An 11,072-nucleotide genomic window follows, 5' to 3' on the forward strand; every position below is an offset into this window, starting at 1 on the left:
TAATAATCATTCCAAATGATGATAATAATCATTCCAAATGGTGATAATAATCATTCAATTGATGATAATAATTTTTCCAAATGATGATAACAATCATTCCAAATGATGATAGTAATCATTCCAATTGATGATAATAATCATTCCAAATGATGAAAATAATCATTCCAAATGATGATAATAATCATTCCAAATGATGATAATAATCATTCCAAATGATGATAATATTCATTCAATTGATGATAATAATCATTCCAAATGATGATAACAATCATTCCAAATGATGATAGTAATCATTCCAATTGATGATAATAATCATTCCGATTGATGATAATAATCATTCCAAATGATGATAAAATTCGTTCAATTGATGATAATAATCATTCCAAATGATGATAATAATCATTCCAAATGATGATAATAATCATTCCAAATTATGATAATAATCATTCCAAATGATGATAATATTCATTCAATTGATGATAATAATCATTCCAAATGATGATAATAATCATTCCAAATGATGATAATATTCATTCAATTGATGATAATAATCATTCTAAATAATGATAATAATCATTCCAAATGACGATAATAATCATTCCAAATGATGATAATAATCATTCCAAATGATGATAATAATCATTTAATTGATGATAATAATCATTCCAAATGATGATAATACTCATTCCAAATGATGATAATAATCATTCCAAATGATGATAATAATAATTCCAAATGATGATAATAATCATTTAATTGATGATAATAATCATTCCAAATGATAATAATCATTCCAAATGATGATAATAATCATTCCAAATGATGATAATAATCATTCCAAATAAGACTATACGTCAAAACTTTTTTTATATTTTTTTTATATTGAATTGAAAACAAAAGAGTTATTGAAAGGCAAGGAGTTAAAAATTCGAAATGTATTCCAAAAAAAGTCCAATAATAATATATCTCTTCTTCTTCTAACCCTTCTAACCCGCACCCAATGGTGCATAGGCCACTTGATCGTTAAAGTCTAGGTGATCGTTGAAGTCTAGGTGATCCAGCGCTTCAGGGACCAGTCCAGGGTAATATGAAATACATATTAGAGGGTAAAATCACTAATATTTATTTTGTAAAAAAAAACACTTGTTTTATTATCACTTGAGTTTATTTTATTATGACGACTAGTTTCGGAATCTATGCTTCCATCTTCAGGTCTAAATATAAACTGATATTTATTTTCACCGCCCCCCCTGGGAATCGAACCTGGGACCTCCAACGCGGTAGCTAAACACGTTAACCATGTAGGCGGCATTTTTATTTTTTTTACTTTTCTTAGTATACTAATTATCTGGGAAAATTTAAATAATTATTAGGAGACACGTCTCTTTGTCATCTGTTCGCGGAAAACACGTGTTTTCACGTAAAAATGTCACGTTTATTTTATGAAGATCGTATTGAGTCGAATTTGAATCCTAGCCAATTATTATTCTTGTTTGCAAAGAGGAAATTAATTAACTTCTCCGACAAACTAATCATCGCCTTATCGTCGTCACATTTTATCAAACTCCCCTTTACTTGCAAACTAACTAACCAACCTACTTCCATAAGGAGTAGGCAGAGAACAGAACACCACGCCTATCTGCCTTTGCAATAATCTTGCCGATTATTGCGGCTTCTGACCGGACCATGCCTAAAAACTAACTAACTAACTAACTAACCATCACGCCGCTTCCCCGCAGGGGTAGGCAGAGAGGATAGAGCGCCACACCACTCTGTCCTTGCAAACATTCTTCGCCTCTTCCACGTTCATGCATCTCCTCATACATACCCGCCGATTGTTACGACTCCTAACCTGACCACTTTCAAGTATTTGGCATACCTGATCGTGCCATGTTTTTCTCGGTCTTCCTCTGCTTCTTTTCCCGCTAACATTCGCCTCATAAATTTGTTTTACCGTTCTTTCCTCACTCATTCGTTCCACATGTCCAAACCATCTCAACACACCTTTCTTAATTTTATCGATAATGCTTATCTCAGCTTTGCATTCCTTCCTTATTTCACTATTCGCACACCTATCATACATCGTTTTGTTACACATTCTTCTGAGAGATCGCATTTCGACTGCATTCAGTCTACTTTCATCCTTCTTTTGCCAACTCCATGTTTCACTTCCATACATTAGAGTACATACCATGCCTAAGTATTTGAAATACTTGATCATGCCAAATTTTCCTAGGTCTTCATATGCTTTTTTTATTAACTACTTCCGCATGGATTTGGAGGAAGAAGAATGAAAGTAGATTGAATGCCATCGGAATGACATCTCTCAGCGCGGCAAAAACATGTATGGTAGATTTGTAGCACATTTGGTTTATATGTCGCTCACTCCTTTCAAGAACGTCATAAATCAAAAATAGTCAATTTTCAGTTGTGCATGTTTTCGGAATGCCCAGAAAATGTACTATATCCCAGCAAAAGAGGCATATTTTTAACATAATATTTACCCGCTACAGGGCACAAAATGTTGTTTTTGCATTTTGAAGACAATGTATTGTTTAATTATTTTTATAAATAAATTAAATATTTTTCAAATGTAGAAAAAACCTTCAGGTTTTACCTAAAAAGATCTGTTGCACGGTAAAAAGTTCAATAAGTGGCTTGATATTTATTTTTAATACATTGTGTTTTATTTTTAAACTTTAAAATCGTTCTCCTGAAAAATCAAGTATTTTGATTTATGACGTTCTTGAAAGGAGTGAGCGATGTCTTAAAATGATAGTGGATGTGTATAGTTCATAATAAATATATAACATTTTGAGTGTGTCCAAATACTTGTTCATAAAATCTGGATTATCTCCAATTACAGGAGTTATTTTCATATTATTTTTTGACATCTCATCAAAGGTGAAGAAGAATATGGCATTTACGGGGCTGACGACCGTCTATATATGTATCTCTGTAACCAATTTTTAAGCATTGTCCTTAATAAAAAGCTTCTTTTCATCTCACCAATAGATGTCTCTAGTGAAGTTCTAGTGATTCAAGAACAATATTTAAAAAATTGGTTCATATACATATATATATAGAACTTCCAATAATTCGAATAGTGTGGTTGTCAATAATGTGTAGAATTGGTGAATGTAAAGTGATCACTCAAACCAGCCTATGACGGTCGTCAGCCCCGTAAATGTCCAGACTTCCATATTCTTCTTCATCTTTGATGAGATAACATTAAAAATAACTCCTATAATTTTTAGATAATCCAAATTTGTGAACAAGTATTTGAACACACTCAAAATGTTGTATTTTTAAACTTTAATTTAAAATGGATAGATTTTACCAATGAAATGCCATATTCTTCTTCATCTTTGTTGAGATGTTAAAAATATTAAAACTATTTGTCATTTAGCTATTGTTTGGATTTCCTTTGTATGTGAACACGTGCTTGGAACAAGACAGCAGTCTGTCAGACACGCGAGAGCTTTGAAGAGCTTAAAAGCTATTTTTGTTAATTCTCTTTGTACCGTATGTGTCTTCTTCATATAGACTGTAGCTATGGCCAAATGGTCCACTAAAGCAAATCCTATTTATACCCTGCACTGTCTGGATATATTATCATTTTATTTATTGACTGTCTTGGGCAGATTTTATGTAAATTTATATATCGCTCACTCCTTTCAAGAACGTCATAAATCAAGAAACTTGAACTTTCAGGAGAACGTTTTTAATGTTTAAAAATATAATACAATGTATTAAAAATAAATATCAAGCCAGTCATTGAACTTTTTACTGTGCAACAGATCTTTTTAGGTAAAACCTGAAGGTTTTTTCTCCATTTGAAAAATATTTAGTATATTTAAAAAAATATAAGTGGGTAAAATAAATATAAGCGATTTTTTCACTGTAATATTTATTCAATGTTACCCTGGACTGGTACCTGAAGCGGAGGGCTGATCACCTTTCCTTCATGTGTAAACGATTAAGTTAACACTGCGTTAATATGATACAGTGCCCTATGCACCATTGGGGTGCGGATAAGGGTTTTATTATTATTATTATATTTAAAAAATAATTAAACAATACCTTTTCTTCAAAATGCAAGTACAACACTTTCTGCCCTGTAGCGGGTAAATATTAAGTTAAAAACATGCAGCTTTTGCTGGGATATAGTACATTTTCTGGGCATTCCGAAAACACGCACAACTGAAAATTGACGATTTTTTTTTCATGATGTTCTTGAAAGGATTGAGCGATATGTACATTTGCGGCTTCATTGCTAAGAAGCAGTATATTCCAACTAACTTGAATAAATTAAATGAATACACCCATACCTCGCTTTACGGCTTAGATACGTTCTACGAAACCTGGCCGCAAAGCGAAAAGCCGTATAAGGAATCAATTATTCTAGTGATTTAAGAAAATAATTGTTTTTATACCACTTGAGTTTCATTAAGTTTCATTGAGTTTCATTTGTCCGCCTCCATAGTGTAATGGTCAGCACGCTCGGCTACCGTGCTGGAGGTCCCGGGTTCGATTCCCAAGGGGGGTAAAATAAATATAAGTGGCTTTTTCACTGTTATATTTATTCAATATTATTACCCTGGACTGGTACCTGAAGCGGAGGGCTGATCACCTTTCCTTCATGTTAATGATCAAGATAACACTGCGTTTATATGATGCAGTGCCCTATGCACCATTGGGGTGCGGATAAGGGTTTGAATGAATGAAGTTTCAGAAGATAAACTTCCATCATTCAGGTCCGAACACTTTTCCTTCATGTGTAAACGATCAAGATAACACTGCGTTTATATGACGCAGTGCCCTATGCATCATTGGGGTGCGGATAAGGGTTTTATTTATGTACATATTTATTTTTTGTACATTAAGTTAAATTAATTTCAAAAAGTCCTTTTTTTAAACGAAATAGACGCACTGGAAGGCCGAGAAAAACTTACGATCATTATTTTACTATTTAAAAAAATTGTATTATTTACAAAAATACTTCAATTTCATACTTTTTCTATGAGCCTAAGCGGCTTATTATTAGAAATGGGTAAAAAATTGTGGTAGAGTGAGTTCGAACCGAGAAACTCTGACTCGAGAGTCCGCGACACTAACCACGAGACCACAACCGAAAGTCGAAATAATCGCTGGGAAATAATCGGTGGGCGAAATAATCACGAATGTAATGCAGGCGAAGAATGCTAAAGACATGTTGTTGTGGCGTGCTATTCTCTCTGCTTACCCCTGCGGAGAAGCAGCGAAAAGATTACTTAGTTACGAGTTCAATACACTACCTAGTTCACTTTTTACTTTCTAAAGCAGGGTATTTTTAGTCTGCAAGTACTCTTTGTGCCTTGTGGAAGAATGAACGAAAATACTCCACGTTCGTAGGGAAATCCCAAGAAAAGACGCAGTCTAGCATGTTATTGGATCCATGCCAGAATTATAGTTCTGTCAAAATTGACCCAAGCAGTCGGTCCGACTCGTAGTGTAGTGATTAGCGTGTTTGGCTACCATGCTCGAAGCCCTGGATTCGACAACCAGGGAGATCAAAAAAAAATCATTTGATTTTTCATCCTAATATTTATTTAATTAATTATTTCATCTCACAATAGATGTCTCTTGATAATGATATTTTCTGGCGTTTCTCATGTACATATGTGATTATAATCCAGGATTCGGACCTCACATACTAATATAAGAGTTTCGGCTCAATCAAAAGCTTCTTTTCATCTCACCAATAGATGTCTCTAGTGAAGTTCTAGTGATTCAAGAACAAGGTTTCTTAATTGGATCATATATATATAGAGGTTCCAAGAATTTGAGTAGTGTAGTTTTCAAGTAGTCCGCCTCCGTAGTGTAATGGTCAGCACGCTCGGCTACCGTTCTGGAGGTCCCGGGTTCGATTCCCAAGGGGGGTAAAATAAATATAAGTGATTTTTTCACTGTCATATTTATTCAATATTACCCTGAACTGGTACCTGAAGCGGAGGGCTGATCACCTTTCCTTCGTGTGTTAACGATCAAGATAACACTGCGTTTATATGACGCAGTGCCCTATGCACCATTGGGGTGCGGATAAGGGTTTTATTATTATTATAGTTTTCAATTATGGGTAGAATTGGTGAATGTTACACGCGTGTAAAGTGATCAATTAAATCAGCCTATGGCGGCCGTAAGTCCCGTAAATGCCCAGACTTCCATATTCTTCTTAATCTTTGATGCGATGTCAAAAAATAATATTAAAATAACTCCTATAATTTGAGATAATCACGATTTGTGAACAAGTATTTGGACACACTCAAAATGTTGTTAATTGTGAAAGGTGTATTGAGATACGAATCGAATGAGTGAAGAAAGGATAATTGAACAAATTTATGAGGCGAATGTGGTTGGTAATAGAAGCAAAGGAAGTCTTGTCATCTTCGGGGATGGATACGTACTCATCCGTACGTACGTTTGTATCTATCCCTCAAGATTATATACTTTTAAAACCAGTTGGAAAAATGTACCAAAAATAAAAATGGTAGGCAAAGTTAGTTTTATTTATTTTATATTTTTTTCCTATCTTCGGGGATGATTTAAATATACATATAATATGATTTCAATATAATATAATGCAGTGGTGGGATCCAGCCGGTTCGTACCGGTTCGCTAGAACCGGTACCTAAAATTTATAGAGTTCGCCGAACCGGTCCTCAACCCAATGTTGTCACAAAATATTCCGATTAAGTTGTTATGTGAATGTTCTGTTTATGTGCTTCTTGATAAAGACGTGGTTAGCTACGAAACCGGTAGACATTATAATTAAGTTATAATAAAATATTTATAGTTATTTTAAAACCAAGTTACATTTTAATTAAAAATGAATAAATGTAAAAACTATATTTTTATAGGGAGGGGGGTAGTACCTATACTAAAGTGCGAACCGGTATTTGAAAGTTTTTAATCCAATAACTGATATAATAATCCCTTACCGCACCCCAATGGTGCATAGGGCACTGCTTCATATAAACGCAGTGTTATCTCGATCGATTACACATGAAGGAAAGGTGATCAGCCCTCCACTTCAGTCCAGTCCAGTGTAATATTGAATAAATATTAGAGTGAAAAAAATCACTTATATTTATTAAACCCCCCATGGGAATCGAACCCGGGACCTCCAGATATAATGGCCGAAATCATATTCAAACAATAATGGCATAAATTATCTATTAAACAAAGCCAATATCAAAGACATTTATATTATTAAAATGTGTTTTGTTTAATTTTGTACTTGTATACCTCTAAAAAAACACCATTTAGTTATACTTTTTCTACATCGCTCACTCCTTTCAAGAACGCCATAAATAAAAAATCGTAAATTTTCAGTTGTGCATGTTTTCGGAATGCCTAGAAAATGTACTATATCCCAGTAAAAGAGGCATATTTTTAACTAAATATTTACCCGATACAGAGCAGAAAGTGTTGTTTTAACATTATGAAGAAAGGGTATTGTTTTTTTTTTAAATATACAAAATATTTTTCAAATGGAGAAAAAACATTCAGGTTTTACCTAAAAAGATCTGTTGCACAGTAAAAAAATACATTAAGTGGCTTGATCATTGATTCATTTTATTAAACGATCTCCTGAAAAATCATGTTTTTTGATATATGACGTTGTTGAAAGGAGTGAACGACATATCAACATTATTTTAATGTGTTTTTTTTGTATTTGTATACCTCTCAAAAAACACCATTTATTTATACTTTTCCTACACGTGAAAACAAGTCGATTCATACAAAATGCGTGTAAAAACTAGCTAAACAACATTGCACTGATAAATTTGTTTACACAACGCTCTACTGGTCTAAATATTAAATGGCGTTTCGCGCGGTGTTATTTTGGTTTTGATTATCAACCTAGGCCATGTTGTACGCAGTTCGGATCATAACACGTTTCGGCCAACGGAAACACGTGACGATCGTCTATTTTAGCACGTGGCGGAATTGTTTACGATCGATCTGTTTGTACACAAGAGTTGGCACTGCAAAATAGAGTCGATTCGCAATCGAAACGCAGTATTTTTTTAAATTTATTAACGTAAATTGTATACATTTTTTTAAATCACAATTTTAAACATATTTAAAACAATTTTTTGCAGAGACCCACCAAACCACCTTGTGTGTCTTGTCGGTGGAGTTCTTTTCAAATACATTTTTTTATTGTTTTTAACGATTTTAACCTAATATACACACAAAAAAGAGAGAAAAATTAAGAATATAAACATTGTACAATTTTACAACATTTTGAGTGTGTCCAAATACTTGTTTACAAAATCTGGATTATCTCTAATTACAGGAGTTACTTTCATATTACTTTTTGACATCTCATCAAAGATGAAGAAGAATATGGAAGTCTGGGCATTTACGGGGCTTACGACCGTCATAGACTGGTTTAAGTGATCACTTTAAATTATCTGGTCAAATTATAAGCTTAATAATAAAAATGAAAATGGTATTTTCTGGCGTTTCTCATGTGTGTGATTATAATCCAGGATTCGGATCTCACATACTAATATAAGAGTTTCTGCTTAATAAGAAGCTTCTTTACATCTCACCAATAGATGTCTCTAGTGAAGTTCTAGTGATTCATGAACAAGGTTTCTAAATTGGTTCATATATATAGAACTTCCAAGAATTTGAGTAGTGTGGTCGTCAATAATGGGTAGAATTGGTGAATGTTACACGTGTGTAAAGTGATCACTTAAACCAGCCTATGACGGTCGTCAGCCCCGTAAATGCCCAGACTTCCATATTCTTCTTCATCTTTGATGAGATGTCAAAAAGTTGTACAATTTTCATAAAATGAACTCTTGATCATTTACCCATTCCTTTATTTTGCCTTTGTTCCATATTTTATTTTGACCTCTAACATCCGTCGGCAACAAATTTAAAATGTTCGGAACGATATATTGCAGTGTTGGACTCCCATATTTATAGTAGTTACGCACATCTCTACTGCAGTAACTAGCAACTATTTATTATTTTATATATTATTTGAGTTAGAAAATTCTCCTTGCACAAGGATTTATAGCACAGTTAGTTTTTATGTTTTAAAATTATCGTGTTTTTTTAACTCTCATCAAAGATGAAGAAGAATATGGAGGTCTGGGCATTTTACGGAGCTGACGACCGTCATAGTCTAGTTTGAGTGATCACTTTACACACGTGTAACATTCACTAATTCTACCCATTATTGACAACCACACTACTCAAATTTTTGGAAGTTCTATATATATGTAATAAAATACCTAGGTACCTACCTAGACATTTTATTAAGTACTTACATATAGTACCTACATAAAACAGTTCTACCACCAGATGTCGCATGCGTCGCACTGAATAAAACAAAAGACATCAGATAGAAAAAATATAATATTGTTAACTGTCAGAATCCGATAGATAGAAAATTATTGTAAAGATTAATTAAGAATAAACTTTTATTGTCGTTTCTTTAATTACAAAGCAAAACATTGTTTATTTGATTATTATACACCCACTTTACACATTATTTACAGCCAATTTACGAAGGAAAATATTACCACGTTATATATATGAACCAATTTTGAAACATTGTTCATGAATCACTAGAACTTCACTAGAGACATAGTACCCTTGATCTTCACATTAGTTAAAAAATGCCATAACTAGGCGAAACAATTGTCACGATTTTATTTTTTTATGTGTTTTTGTTAATAAAAGTTTATTTTTGTGTCTACTAAGTAGACTCAAAAAATCTGTATTGGATTTAAAAATTAATACATAATTTAAAGCTTTTAGCCTGAATAAAATACCAGCTATTGAACTTAAAGTTTAATTTACTTGTAAAACCACATATATATGACATTTCAAACTACTAAGTGTATTTTGCCAGTTCATAGAACGTTGAAAACTTTATAATATGCATCATTAAGTCATAATTGCATATTTCGCTCACTCCTTTCAAGAACGTCATAAATAAAAAAAACATGGTTTTTCAGGAGAGCGTTTTTAAAGTTTGAAAATATAATGCAATGTTTTAAAAATAAATATCAAGCCACTTATTAAACTTTTTTCTGTGCAACAGATCCTATGAGGTAAAACCCGAAGGTTTATTCTCCATTTGAAAAATATTTTGTTTATTTAAAAAAATAATTAAACAATACCTTTTCTTCAAAATGCAAAAACAACACTTTCTGCCCTGTAGCGGGTAAATATTAAGTTAAAAATATGCCACTTTTGTTAGGATATAGTACATTTTTTGGGCATTCCGAAAACATAAACAACTGAAAATTATCGATTTTTGATTTATGATGTTCTTGAAAGGAGTGAGTGATTTTAGAATAAACGTTTTTTGCTATCCATTGCACAACGTCCAAAAAAACAAACAGTTGAAAAAAAAACAGCAAAAAACTCACCAGTTCAGCTTGTAAACAACAGCAAAAACTTCTTGCAGGAAAAAATCGCAAAAATAACGTTTTAAATATTACTAATATTTTTTTTTAAATCGCGGTGTAAACGTCAGAAAACCAGAGATTTCTCTCGTCTCTTCGTCGATTGGCTGTGTATCCTTTGTTTCGGTCGCACTCCTTGTGGCAGGCTGCGAGGGAACAAGTCCTCTATCTCTCGATAGCTTGTAGAAGACTGACCAGTTTTGTTTTCTCTGTTGGCGTCCGTTCTCGCTTTGGAGATAATCCAAATTGGATCTGTGCCAAAGACGAAGGCAGAGTGCACGGTGTTAAGGAACGTTCAATGGGTACCTACCGATTTTCGACGCAAATTCGCGAAATACAGCTATTAATATGATGTTCAAGTAACAGGTACAAAAGGTCAAAAAACTCGACGGATCGATCTACATTTTTTCGATTTATTTTTTACATAATTTTTCGACATCTCAGCATAGATGAATAAGAATTCGACATCTCAACATAGTTTTCCCGGATGTGTCGTTTATTTCTTCTTTACCGACTTAATTTCATACTAAACTAAACCGCATCGATCGTTTCTCTATCACCATTTACCGCATTATCGTTCGAATTAAGCTGCAT

The 11,072-nt window shown here is 33.1% G+C and overlaps 1 protein-coding gene across 2 annotated transcripts in view; it reads right to left on the reverse strand.

Annotated features, from left to right (window-relative positions):
• Positions 1 to 10,670, reverse strand: part of LOC148312323 (ankyrin repeat domain-containing protein 61-like) — a 36,229-nt gene extending 25,559 nt beyond the window's left edge. For both annotated transcript variants that reach the window (XM_088277489.1, XM_088277488.1), the window contains exon 1: positions 10,443 to 10,670. The gene's annotated coding sequence lies outside the window, so the exon portion shown is untranslated. The remainder of the gene's footprint in view (positions 1 to 10,442) is intronic.
• Positions 10,671 to 11,072: the final 402 nt, after the last annotated feature.

Source organism: Brachycentrus maculatus, unplaced genomic scaffold (assembly GCF_059751285.1).
Source record: "Brachycentrus maculatus isolate JH-2025_06_01 unplaced genomic scaffold, ASM5975128v1 h1tg000043l, whole genome shotgun sequence".
Classification (NCBI taxonomy): domain Eukaryota; kingdom Metazoa; phylum Arthropoda; class Insecta; order Trichoptera; family Brachycentridae; genus Brachycentrus; species Brachycentrus maculatus.